The sequence below is a fragment of the Schistocerca cancellata genome, chromosome 1 (assembly GCF_023864275.1).
Source record: "Schistocerca cancellata isolate TAMUIC-IGC-003103 chromosome 1, iqSchCanc2.1, whole genome shotgun sequence".
NCBI lineage: Eukaryota > Metazoa > Arthropoda > Insecta > Orthoptera > Acrididae > Schistocerca > Schistocerca cancellata.
The window spans coordinates 361,065,461-361,077,613 of NC_064626.1; the positions used below are offsets into that span (position 1 = coordinate 361,065,461).

Here is a 12,153-nt window from a genome sequence, read left to right on the forward strand (position 1 = left end):
ATAATATGATTCGGTATGCACACTCCGTCTTGAAGCCACAAGTGGCCCATCGGGACGATCCCACCGCCGTATCTTACTCAGCTGAAGATGCGGATAGGAGGTGCGTGTGGTCAACACACCGCTCTCCCGGTCGTTATGATGGTTTTCTGTAACCGGAGCCGCTACTATTCGGTCGAGTAGCTCTTCAATTGGCATCACGAGGCTGAGCGCACCCCGAAAAATGGCAACAGCCCATGGCGGCCCGGGTGGTCACCCATCCAAGTGCCGTCCACTCCCGACAGCGCTTAACTTCGGTGATCTGACGGGAACCGGTGTATCCACTACGGCAAGGCCGTTGCCTATTTTGTATGAAGTACATTATGTTATTGAAATACTTGTGGATGACACTTGTTTGAACTTCCTGAAACTGTATAGTCAAATGAATAACTCCAGCAACTGCAACCAACAAAATTATTAACTTAAGAAATACAGGGGTTCGAAGAAAATTTGACAACACAGCGAGAAATGAATGTTTAACCGTAAATTCAGGTATCTGACCACGAACGGCGCCTCTGCAATATTCTCAATAAGTTTCAAGAGGCAGTCGTGGACGGAATTGTGTTCTGTGCAGTTTTGAGTGCGTTGTGACAGAGATAGGTGAATTCGTACGTTCGTAAACGCTTGGTGCTCGTATATTGGACACTTCTATAACCAAGGTAGCCGACATGTTTGGTGTTTCAAGAGGTACCGTATTGAAGATTTATACAGCATACAAGGAAAGCGAAAGAACATCATCCGCTGAGCCAAAACGCGGAAAAAATGTGTGTTGCGTGATCATGACGGATGACCATTGAAGAGGATTGCAACGAAAAATAAGAGGACGACAGCTACAAAAGTCACTGCAGAAGTGAATGTCCCATTTTCGAACCCTGTCAACACCAAAAACCACGAGTAGAGCTCCGGAAGCAGGGAACTGCAGGACCCGATGAAATTCCAAAACTATCGTCAGTCATGCATATTCCTGTAACAGGAGAACGTCTTGCCTAAGCCATGAAACCTGAGCTATGGAGCAGTGGAAGAAAGGCATTTGGTCGGATGAGTCTTGTTTCACACTGTTTCCAAGTTCTGGCAGTGTTTTCGACCCAAGAGTGAAACTTTGCGGGCGTTCGGTGGTGATCTGCGCAGACATATCGTGGTATTCCATGGGCACCATGCGTACTGCTCAACGTCGCATTACTGCGAAGGATTTTGTGCCCAGTTTAGCTGCTCAGGTTCATTCCATGGGAACAATGTTTGTTCCCCGATGGCTATGCTGTATTGTAGGAGGAGAGGCCCCTGTTCACACAGCGCGCATTGCCCAGGACTGATTTTGTGAGGCGAGGAGGAAGTGTCGCATTTCCCTGGTTACCAGTCACCAGATATCGATGTTATTGAGCCTTTGTGGTCTACTTTGCAGAGAAGGCTGCGTGATCGCCATCCTTCAACATAATGATTCCTCGACATGCCACTATATTGCAGGAAGAGTCCCTTACAAACCAAACAAGACCTGTATTTAATCATTCCGAGACGACTAGAAGCTGTTTTGAATGCCAACTGTTCTCCTACATCGTATTAGGCGTGTGTGTGGCGTTTCCATGTTTTTGTCCACCGCCTATATAGGACGTACAGATTTTATTCATACACCAGTATGTTAGGTTACTATTATTAGGTTACTATTAACAATTAGACATACGAAATATTATAAAATCAAACCAACTAACATAATATTGTTGGATATAGACAAACATATCAAGGCAAAACAATGATTCACAAATAATCGCTTGGATGCATGTTTTGCAATTTTATCGTGTTATCTGCTTTTTAACGCTTTTTTTTAAAAAAAGTTACATCAGAGTATAACTGAAGATTTGAAGTTACTTTTTGTGTTGATCTTATAAAGTATAATTCAAGCCAAGGAAGAGCCTAGATCACGAGGCAATCTTCCCAAAACCACACTCAAGTTGCTCGCTACAACATCCTTATTTCATATATGGTATCCGTTGATAAAATTTCTTGACTAGCGAAACCTTTGACTATATTCCTGAAGGTGGGATGAGTTGAATTTTAGCGACCTTCCTGCACACATTTCTGCGGTCTTGTAGTACTTTGATGACATTCGAAATAAGTTAATAATACACTCACGCTCATAAATTAAGGATAAAGCTGACATAAGGTGAAACAACGCTCTGGTGGGCGGTTTGCGGATTTAAATGACCTCGGGGTATGACAATGCGGTGCATTTGACCTGCGGTCGTCACACGGTGGCGCTGGCAGCAGTCTACATACGCAGAGGTGTGTTGGTGCATGTCAGAGTACGGCTCAGCGAGTCAGTGTGCAGAAGTTTTCAGACGTGCTAATGGGGACTGTGTGTAGAAAACGGCTCAAAGGACACAGACTGACGACGTTATGAGGGGTAGAATACTAGGGCGACTGGAGGCTGGTCAAACACAGCAGGTCGTAGCACGGGCCCTCCGTGTGCCACAAAGTGTGATCTCAAGATTATGTCAACGATTCCAGCAGACAGGAAACATGTCCAGGCGCTACAGTATGGGACGTCCACAGTGTACAACACCACAAGAAGACCGATATCTCACCATCAGTGACCGCAGACGGCTACGGAGTACTGCAGATAGCCTCGCTCGGGACCTTACTGCAGCCACTGGAACAGTTGTCTCCAGACACACAGTCTACAGACGACTGAACAGACATGGTTTATTCGCCCAGAGACCTGCAAGGTGCATTCCACTGCCCTGGTCACGGGAGAGCCCGTAAAGCCTGGTGTCAAGAACACAGTACACGGTCATTGGAAGGGTGGTCCCAAGTTATGTTCACGGACGAGTCCACGTATAGTTTGAACAGAGATTCTCGCCGGGTTTTCAGCTGGCGTGAACCAGGAACCAGATACCAACCGCTTAATGTCCATGAAAGGGACCAGTATGGAGGTCGTGGTTTGATGGTGTGGGGTGGGATTATGACAGAGGAACTGTAACAGGTCAGGTATATCGGGACGTCATTTTGAACGTGTATGTCCGCCTTTTCAGGGGTGCAGTGGGTCTCACCTTACTCCTGATGGATGATAACGCACGGCCCCACCGAGGTGCCATCATGGAGGAGTACCTTGAAACAGAAGATATCAGGCGAATGGAGTGGCGTGCGCGTAATCCAGACCTAAACCCCATCGAGCACGTCTGGGATGCTCTCGGCCGACTTATCGCTGCACGTCTTCAAACCCCTATTACACTTCAGGAGCTCCGACAGGCACTGGTGCAAGAATGGGAGGCTATACCCCAGCAGCTGCTCGACCACCTGATCCAGAGTACGCCAAACCGTTGTGCGGCCTGTGTACGTGTGCATGGCGATCATATCCCGTATTGATGTCGGGATACATGCGCCAGAAACAGTGCCGTTTTGTAGCACATGTGTTTCGGGACGGTTTTCGCGACTTATCACCAATACCGTGGACTTACAGATCTGTGTCGTGTGTGTTCCCTATGTTCCTATGCTATTAGCGACAGTTTTGCGTAGTGCCACGTTGTGTGGCACCACATTCTGCAATTATCCTTAATTTATGAGCATGAGTGTATCTCAACGAATTCGTCGTTCGTAAGAATAATTGCGATCTCAGAAAGACATTCACAGATTAATAAAGATTTGGTAGTGATTGTACTCTAAGTAGGAGACACTGTAAATGAACTTCAGCGTATTTCACAACAAACTTGAACGCAGACACTGCCACCACTGAGATTCAGTCAAATCCACTAGGGGGCAAACGCAGTCGATCAGTCAGTTCCTGTCTCAATGACGCATATTTCCATACAGTGCGCCATTCCAACCACCGTAAGAGCAACAAGGTTGGGTTGGGTTGTTTGGGGGAGGAGACCAGACGGCGAGGTCATCGGTCTCATCGGATTAGGGAAGGACGGGGAAGGAAATCGGCCGTGCCCTTTCAAAGGAACCATCCCGGCATTTGCCTGGAGCGATTTAGGGAAATCACAGAAAACCTAAATCAGGATGGCCGGACTCGGGATTGAACCGTCGTCCTTCCGAATGCGAGTCCAGTGGGCAAGCCACTGCGCCACCTCGCTCGGTAAGAGCAACAAGACAAATACCAAATTTAAATGCATTTTTACTCTGTGATATGAGTCGAGGGACATGAAAGGGAAGCAGTGGTTGGGAAGGGAGTGAGACACGGTTGTAGCCTCTCCCCGATGCTATTCAATCTGTATATTGAGCAAGCAGTAATGAAAACAAAAGAAAAGTTCGGAGTAGGTATTAAAATCCATGGAGAGGAAATAAAAACTTTGAGGTTCGCCGATGACATTGTAATTCTGTCAGAGACAGCAAAGGGCTTGGAAGAGCAGTTGAACGGAATGGACAGTGTATTGAAAGGAGGGTATAAGATGAACATCAACAAAAGCAAAACGAGGATAATGGAATGTAGTCGAATAAAGTCGGGTGATGCTGAGGGAATTAGATTAGGAAATGAGACACTTAAAGTAGTAAAGGAGTTTTGCTATTTGGGGAGCAAAATAACTGATGATGGTCGAAGTAGAGAGGATATAAAATGTAGACTGGCAATGGCAAGGAAAGCGTTTCTCAAGAAGAAAAATTTGTTAACATCGAGTATAGATTTAAATGTCAGGAAGTCGTTTCTGAAAGTATTTGTATGGAGTGTAGCCATGTATGGAAGTGAAGCATGGACGATAAATAGTTTAGACAAGACGAGAATAGAAGCTTTTGAAATGTGGTGCTACAGAAGAATGCTGAAGATTAGATGGGTAGATCAAATTACTAATGAGGAGGTATTGAACAGGATTGGGGAGAAGAGGAGTTTGTGGCACAACTTGACTAGAAGAAGGGATCGGTTGGTAGGACATGTTATGAGGCATCAAGGGATCACCAATTTAGTACTGGAGGGCAGCGTGGAGAGTAAAAATCGTCGAGGGACGCCAAGAGATGAATACACTAAACAGATTCAGAAGGATGTTGGTTGCAGTAGGTACTGGGAGATGAAGAAGCTTGCACAGGATAGAGTAGCACGGAGAGCTGCATCAAACCAGTCTCAGGACTGAAGACCACAACAACAACTACTCTGTGATTTTGTAGCAAGCTTCCAAAACCGGTGCGCATGGAACAGCATGCGTACCTAACATGCTCAGCCGGCCTCAGTGACCGAGTGGTTCTAGGTGCTTCAGTCTGGAACCGCGCGGCCGCTACGGTCGCAGATTCGAATTCTGCCTCGGGCATAGACGTATGTGATGTCCTTAGGTTAGTTAGGTTTAAGTAGTTTTAAGTTCTAGGGGACTGATGACCTCAGATGTTAAGTCCCATAGTGCTGAAAGCCATTTGAACCATTTTGAACTTAGCATGCTCCAAAACGCCGTGCGCAAATGCGGGTTTTTTCCGGTTCTCATACCTCGTTTTCAATGGTGATAAAATGGTAGGGTCAAGAGTTTTAGATAGACGATGAGCTAGGGACCGTTTGTATACCCAACAGAAGCGTTGTCTCAACGTCCTTGTCCTACAATATAGGCTCAAGTATGAACATTACTCACTGTCTCTTGTTTAGACAAATGCAGCAAATCGGTTGGCTCTTTTTGCGCGTGATGTGGTCTGTGGCGAGAATGGTAGGAATTATTGAGGCACCATTAGTTCATGGGCGGTTCGCAAAAAGCGTTTTTTTATCATATTTTCGCCGTCACCGGCGAACCAAAATCCAGCAACAGATTTCAAGACGGCTATGCTCAGCAAATGCTTGAAATTTTCTCTATATGTTCCTAGGAGCTCGATCTCGAACGAACTTGAAAATTTCAAGTTACCCTGCTTGCACACGCAAAATACGCACATAATATCCAGTGTGAGACGAAAATGTAATTTATATAGTGACATAGCATGGAGAAATTTGCTCTAAAATGTCTCCATTATCATCTGGGACCCCATATTGTAGTACTGAAGCACTTACAGAACTCATTTGCACGTAGAACCCGACTGAGGTGTAAACCTAGTTTTGCTTTATTTCAGTTTCAAATAAGTAAACTATCTAAATTCTACTGACCAATGATTTCTTTTCATGTGAGTTACATGCCCTGCTGCAGCAGGGAAAAGAAGGTAATCAGCAGAAAAATGTTACTATTGGAGCACAAAAAGTGGGGAATATGTCCCTGTTTATTGAAACGGCACTGATGAGAGTGAGATACCAGCTGCCTCATTCTACCTTCCTTAGCATTTTTAAAAATTTTCCCAAAACTTTTGGCATTCGCGCTTTTTCGTGGTGAGAGAGAAGGAGACGGTGGCAATGAGAACAAGACGAAAAAGTAATAAATGCTGAACGGTAGTGCAGTGGTTGTCGTATAGAAAGAGCGAAGGATATAATGGCAGTGAGAGAGAAAGACATGGACGCAGTAGCAGTAGGACGAAATTTACAGTGAAGGTATCTAGCATTCTGGGTGGCTTCTGTTTAACTCGTGTCTCCCTACCACTTTTGCGCAACGACGCTCTGAGCGTGTTTTTTTAGGGAATTGACTAGTTTGAACCTGGGACCTGTTGCTGATAAGGAGACGCCAGACCACACATGACCTGTAGAGTTCAGAAGAGTTCAGTTAGACTAGCGATGATATAATCAAATACTTAATGATTTCAGCGTCAGCTCCACTGCACTCCCTGTAAAAGAATCTTAATACTAACTAAATTTAGTGGAAGGGGTTCAAGGCTTTCCTATTTTTAGTTAACTGGTAAAATAACGTCGAAAAAGCAGTAAAGTTTACCATTGGAAATTTTATTCTATTCACAAAACACTGTTTATAAATTGCACTATTGATAAAAGGAAATATTTTAATACAGGATGATAAAAACCAACTGCGTTCAGCAAAAATGTGAACGAATATTCCCTGAGTGGGTTTACAAGTTCTACAATGGATCGAAGGATGACCTATGCCATATCACATCTATAATCTAGGTTTAAATTAAGTTTCACAAAAGATAAATCTATCAAAATGGTCTACAGTGACCCTCAATTATCTTTAATTACTTATCTAACTTGTCGTAAATTACAGTGGCTGATGTGGCTTCTCAATACTTACATAACAGAAAAATCATCGCGTTTCAGATTTTAACTTACGTAGCAAATGTGAATACCATGAGCTTCAATTGACGATCGACACTAGTATTACGTAAAAAGGGGATGTAACAGATGAGACTCCTGCAGTTCTGAGTGAAGCCTTATGCGCTCAAAAACGCGGCATCGAGTGCGCTCATTACCTTGTCGGTGTTCGTCAGGGGGCGGCGCCCAGTGCAGTTCCATACAGCTCGCCGTCTCGGAACTAACCCTCTCCTAACTTCTCCTTACTACAATTTACCGAAGTTGGTTTAAAAAAAAATCTATCTGGCTGTGTTTTCATCTGACCAATCAGGGTCTCAATGTTAACCTTAAGCTATCCAATGAGAAACGTTATACTTTTCGTGGTGGGGCAATGTTTTTAAAGTTTGCAACGTAACAGAGACGCGAAAAAGTCTCACGCGAAAACTTGCTGCTGGTGTGGCCTTTTAGTGTTATCGTAAGATCTATACTGTTCTTCTGGAGGGCTCTATCTTTTAACATGGGCTGGGGGGTGGTCCTGGTGGTTGGCTGGCGACGTGGGTGTCCGTCCCTTATCGTAGGGCCTTCTAGCTTAACACGGTTCTGCTCTCGGCTTCTGTTCTCGTTTCTTCCCTCGGAACTGCATCTGTCTCACGGTGGGAAGGTATGACATGCATTTGGGCATTCTTGTGTTAGTCTGTGGTATTCCATTTGCTCACTCGTTACTCGCATTACTTTGGTTAAGTTAATGTCACGATTTATTCAGAGCTATGTGACATACTACTGAATTTGCTTATCATGTCAGGGTTTTCATGAAAGGTGTTGGATTTGCCTGACACCTTACATATCACCACCCTTCGAACTTAATTTTTGCACTGAATTTAGGCAATGATTGAATCATGGTCTAAGTCAGTCAAAAATTATTCCTTTATCTAAATTTTGTTGCCTACTGTTCAGCCACGTTATTCTGGTTCTATGCTAGTTTGTATTACTAATTTATATTTTTATATTCTTCCACATTATTCTCAAAAATATGTTTATACTGACAAGAGAAGAATATTTTTAATCTGTTATAATTATTATTTTGTAATTATTTTCTTTCTTTATTTAAGTGTGAAGTTTGTTTTTTAAGTAGTTTGTTATCGAAAGTGAGGAGTCTTTCACATCGATTTTCTTAGAAATATTTTTTTATAAATGTAGTAATTAAGTAAAATCTATTCCTAACACATTTTCTAAATATCATGTACAAGTAAAATGTTTTTGTTTCTAGACACTCATTTCAACATTGTTACATTGACAAATAATAATTATTTCCAAGAATTGCTTTGACAATGAAATATACATACACAAGTATTGAGATATTATCCTAACAAATGGTACAAATGTTAAAAAAAAGGAAAAACATCCAACAAGATAATTTTTTATTCTTTGTTTTTATAAGGAGAAAATAAGTAAAATATAGTTATTCTTTTATTTTTATGAGGAGAATATAAGTGGCATATAGTTTTAGTGATTATTATGCCTTACTTTTGTTCTTTATAAGCTGTCCATTTCAGAACTAATGACTTATTTTTATCGATAGTCTATTTTTTACTTAAGTACAGTCAATGACTGTTATTTTGTAGTTTATTAGCTGTCTGGTGTGCTTAACTTATTTAGTTTTTCACACGTTTCTTTTGCACAATTCCTGCATCACATAATTTGATTTCACACATTCACACAATCCTATGAATGTTTAAGCATGACGTTGGCGAATGTTTTTGAACGAAGGTGATGGACTTGAGTGAGATGGATGTGGGCAAGTATTTGATGTACAGCTTCGTTCGTCATTCCTTGTTGGCTTTGCAAGTGTGTGTTGCTGTTGTGGAGGTCCCATAATGGAATGGAGCTGTGAGTGCAGAATCTTGTGGTTTATTGGCTTTGTATGTGTGAAAGTCATCGTTATGTGTCACTGAAAGCGGTTGTTTTTTGTAGTAATACTTCGCAGATGACTAGTTTACAATAGGATAGGGATTTGGGAAGGTATGTTGTCTATTCTTTACCCATCTTTTTTCTTGGTCTCCATCTTGCGAATCTTCAACTTCTGTTCTTCCTGCTTTTTCTCTGCTTCTTACTAGCTTCTTGGTTCTTCTCTGGGCAGGATATGGAAATTTTTATTGATAACTAGTCGCTTTGAAATTCTCCTCTTAGTAACAGTTTGATAAATTGTTTGGGCGTGTCATTTTTACTTTGTGGAAGTTTTCTTCAGTTTCGTTCATCAGCATGCTGTTTAATAGCAGTAGTGTGACTTTTACACATATTTTTTTCCAGTGGTGGCTTACCGAAACAGTCCTCTCGTCGGGCCGTTTTTTGCTCACTCCGTTCATTCGGGGCGCCCCGGGGACCCTTCTGGCGTTCCGTGACCTGTCATGTCTGCAGGGTTCCGCCCCTCTCTGGTTCCACTGTCCTTTCCCTTCTCTCGACACTTCTGCCTTGTAAGAATCGTGTCTTGTTAATTACGTCCTTTTCTTTCTTGATACTTGTCACGTTGCAACTTGTGGGTCGTTGCATCTGGTCTTTGCTGGAGTTTTTACAATGGTTCTTACAAAAAGTTTTACTTATAATCATCTAACATATGTCTAGTACCTACATTGTTTTACACCTTCTTAAAAAGCTTTACAAATTGTGGCGCCCTTTCCATGTTACAATTCTAAGATATTTTGAGTCTTAACTTCTACAAGAATCCTCAAATTCGTTTTTTTATTTTTGTGTGGTGTTGTGCTGTATAGCATTTTAGTATTTCATGCTGTTAGACTATCTACACTTTATCCCTTCACCTTAATCTATGGTACTATTGGTGTTATTTTTGTTTTTGTTTTTATTGAAACTGCTTTCTTTTTCCCACCTTCCTCTCTCTTCATTCTTCTTTCTCCTGACGATCTTATCTGCAACATGATCTTGAAATATTGTGCTGATTATTTACCAGTAATAAAATTAATCTTCAAACTTTTTTATATGGCTCACATGGTGAGGTCCTAAGGTTTTGCCTGTTTTACTTCAAACTTGTACTGAAAGTGTTTAATACTGTCAGTCTTAGGTAAAAATACCTCTGCTTTATCTCGTAAAATACCCTCTAATTCTCTTTTACGGTGTTCCGAAATACCTTGAACTTCTTGCAATTTTTCGTCGATTTCTTTATGGACTTCTAACATGAGTTGAGGCGATTTCCCGTTTTGTGCATACCATTCTAATTCTTCATCCTCTTTATCTCGCATCATCCTTAATTGTTTGTTTATAACTGGTATTTCTTCTAATTTTAGCTTTTGCTCAAAGAGAAGTGTGACATTCCCGAATGTTACGCTACCTTTCCCCATATCTATTGTCACTCGTCTCTCATTTAAAAAATCTGCACCTATAATCAAATCTACAGTTAGTTTAGGTATAATCACGAAGTTGGCTTCGATCTTTTGACCTTGGCACGAAAGAGTTAACCTTGTTTGTCTCGTAACTTCCGCAGCATTGTTTCTAATAGGACCTCTTACTTTAATCTTACGTGTTTTCAGAACTGGCAATTCCTCATTGGCATTACACTGCATGAATAAATTTTCTGAGATCGCAGTCAGTTCACTTCCGCTATCAGTTACAATATTGACTGGGATATGCTTTACCATGGCCTTCACAATTGGTTGAATTTGAAAGGGTTGGTTCTGTTCTTCTTCTTCTTGCATCAACGAATCCTCCACTGAATCATACATGAGTCTTTTCAGGAATTTCCCTTGTGAATTTTAACTTTCTGTAGGATAAGCTTCGACTGATACTTCTCTCTCTTTTATTTCCTCTTCTCTATTTCTTCCTTCATTTACGATTTCTTCAACATCCTCTACTTTTTCCTCATCTTCGTCTATCTTCTCCTTCTTCGTCGCTACTTCCACATAATCGCATCTAAATGCTCCAATTATCGCTTCATAACTTCCTTCATTATATACGTTGGGTTGTGTGCCCACTAGTAACTTATTTTTAACTTCTGTCGACTGCGTATTATCCTCATTGTATTCGCTTTCCCTGGTTTCCATCTCAAATAGCTCTGCAATACTCATTACTTCGTCGTTTCCTCCTACATTCGTGGTGCATGCCTCTGGTAATTCATCTTCCTCGTCAGTATTCTCCCAATTAATTTCGTCCCAACACGATATTGTTATTTTGCTGTCTTCGTTTTCATCTGGTCCCTGCTGATTTGTTTCTTTCTTCTTCTCTTCTCGTGATAAGGTATTTACTTCTCTGTTCAAGGTGCTGCAATTATCCTGGGCCGGTGCGTCATTCTCTTTGGCATGGGCGCTTAGCTGTCAATTCGGACGTTTTTCGGGGTTTGGTGGTCTTACCTCCACCTCTTCTATCTGTATTCTCTTTTCTTGCTCCGCTTGTTGATAGTGGTTTCATTGTTGATAATTTGTCGGTCTATTGGTTCTCCAGTACCCGTTCCGGTTGTTGTTATTCTCTCTGTAATAGTTGTTGCCTTTCCTGGGTGAATTATAGTTATTGCCATATTCTCTTCTAAATCCATAGCCGGTTCTTTGTTGAAATCTATTGTCGTTTCTTGGTGCGAAGCTATCACGTGGTTCGTAATTATTGTTTCTTCGTACTGTGTCTTGTGGATACCACTGCTTTTTGCTTTCGCTTTCACGTGCGCTTCGTCATTTTCTTGCGTCATCTTCCGAAAATATGAACTCTAGTTCCCTTAGAATACTTTTAAATGCTTCGACGTTATTGCCTCCGCGAACTACTAATGATTTCTGGTATTTCAATGGTAACTTCATCGCGCATAATTTAATCAACTCTCCGTCAATGTATGGTACATCTAAGCATTGATTTTTCTTTGCCATTAATTCGAAAAATTTCACGGGACTCTTCTCTCCTGAATTTTCAAAATATGGGTTCTGTAATAATTCGTACTTCACTCTGTTCTGTGCTTCGCTGGACCAATATAGTGAGAGAAACTTCTCTATGAAATCTTCGTACGATCGGCATGTCGCTGCAACATTTTGCATGGTTTCTGCGACTGTTCCTGCCATGTGTGCGCATAT

General features: G+C 41.7%; 1 pseudogene; it reads right to left on the minus strand.

Moving 5' to 3' along the window:
* Positions 1 to 221: 221 nt before the first annotated feature.
* On the minus strand, positions 222 to 339 carry LOC126095233 (5S ribosomal RNA; annotated as a pseudogene).
* Positions 340 to 12,153: the final 11,814 nt, after the last annotated feature.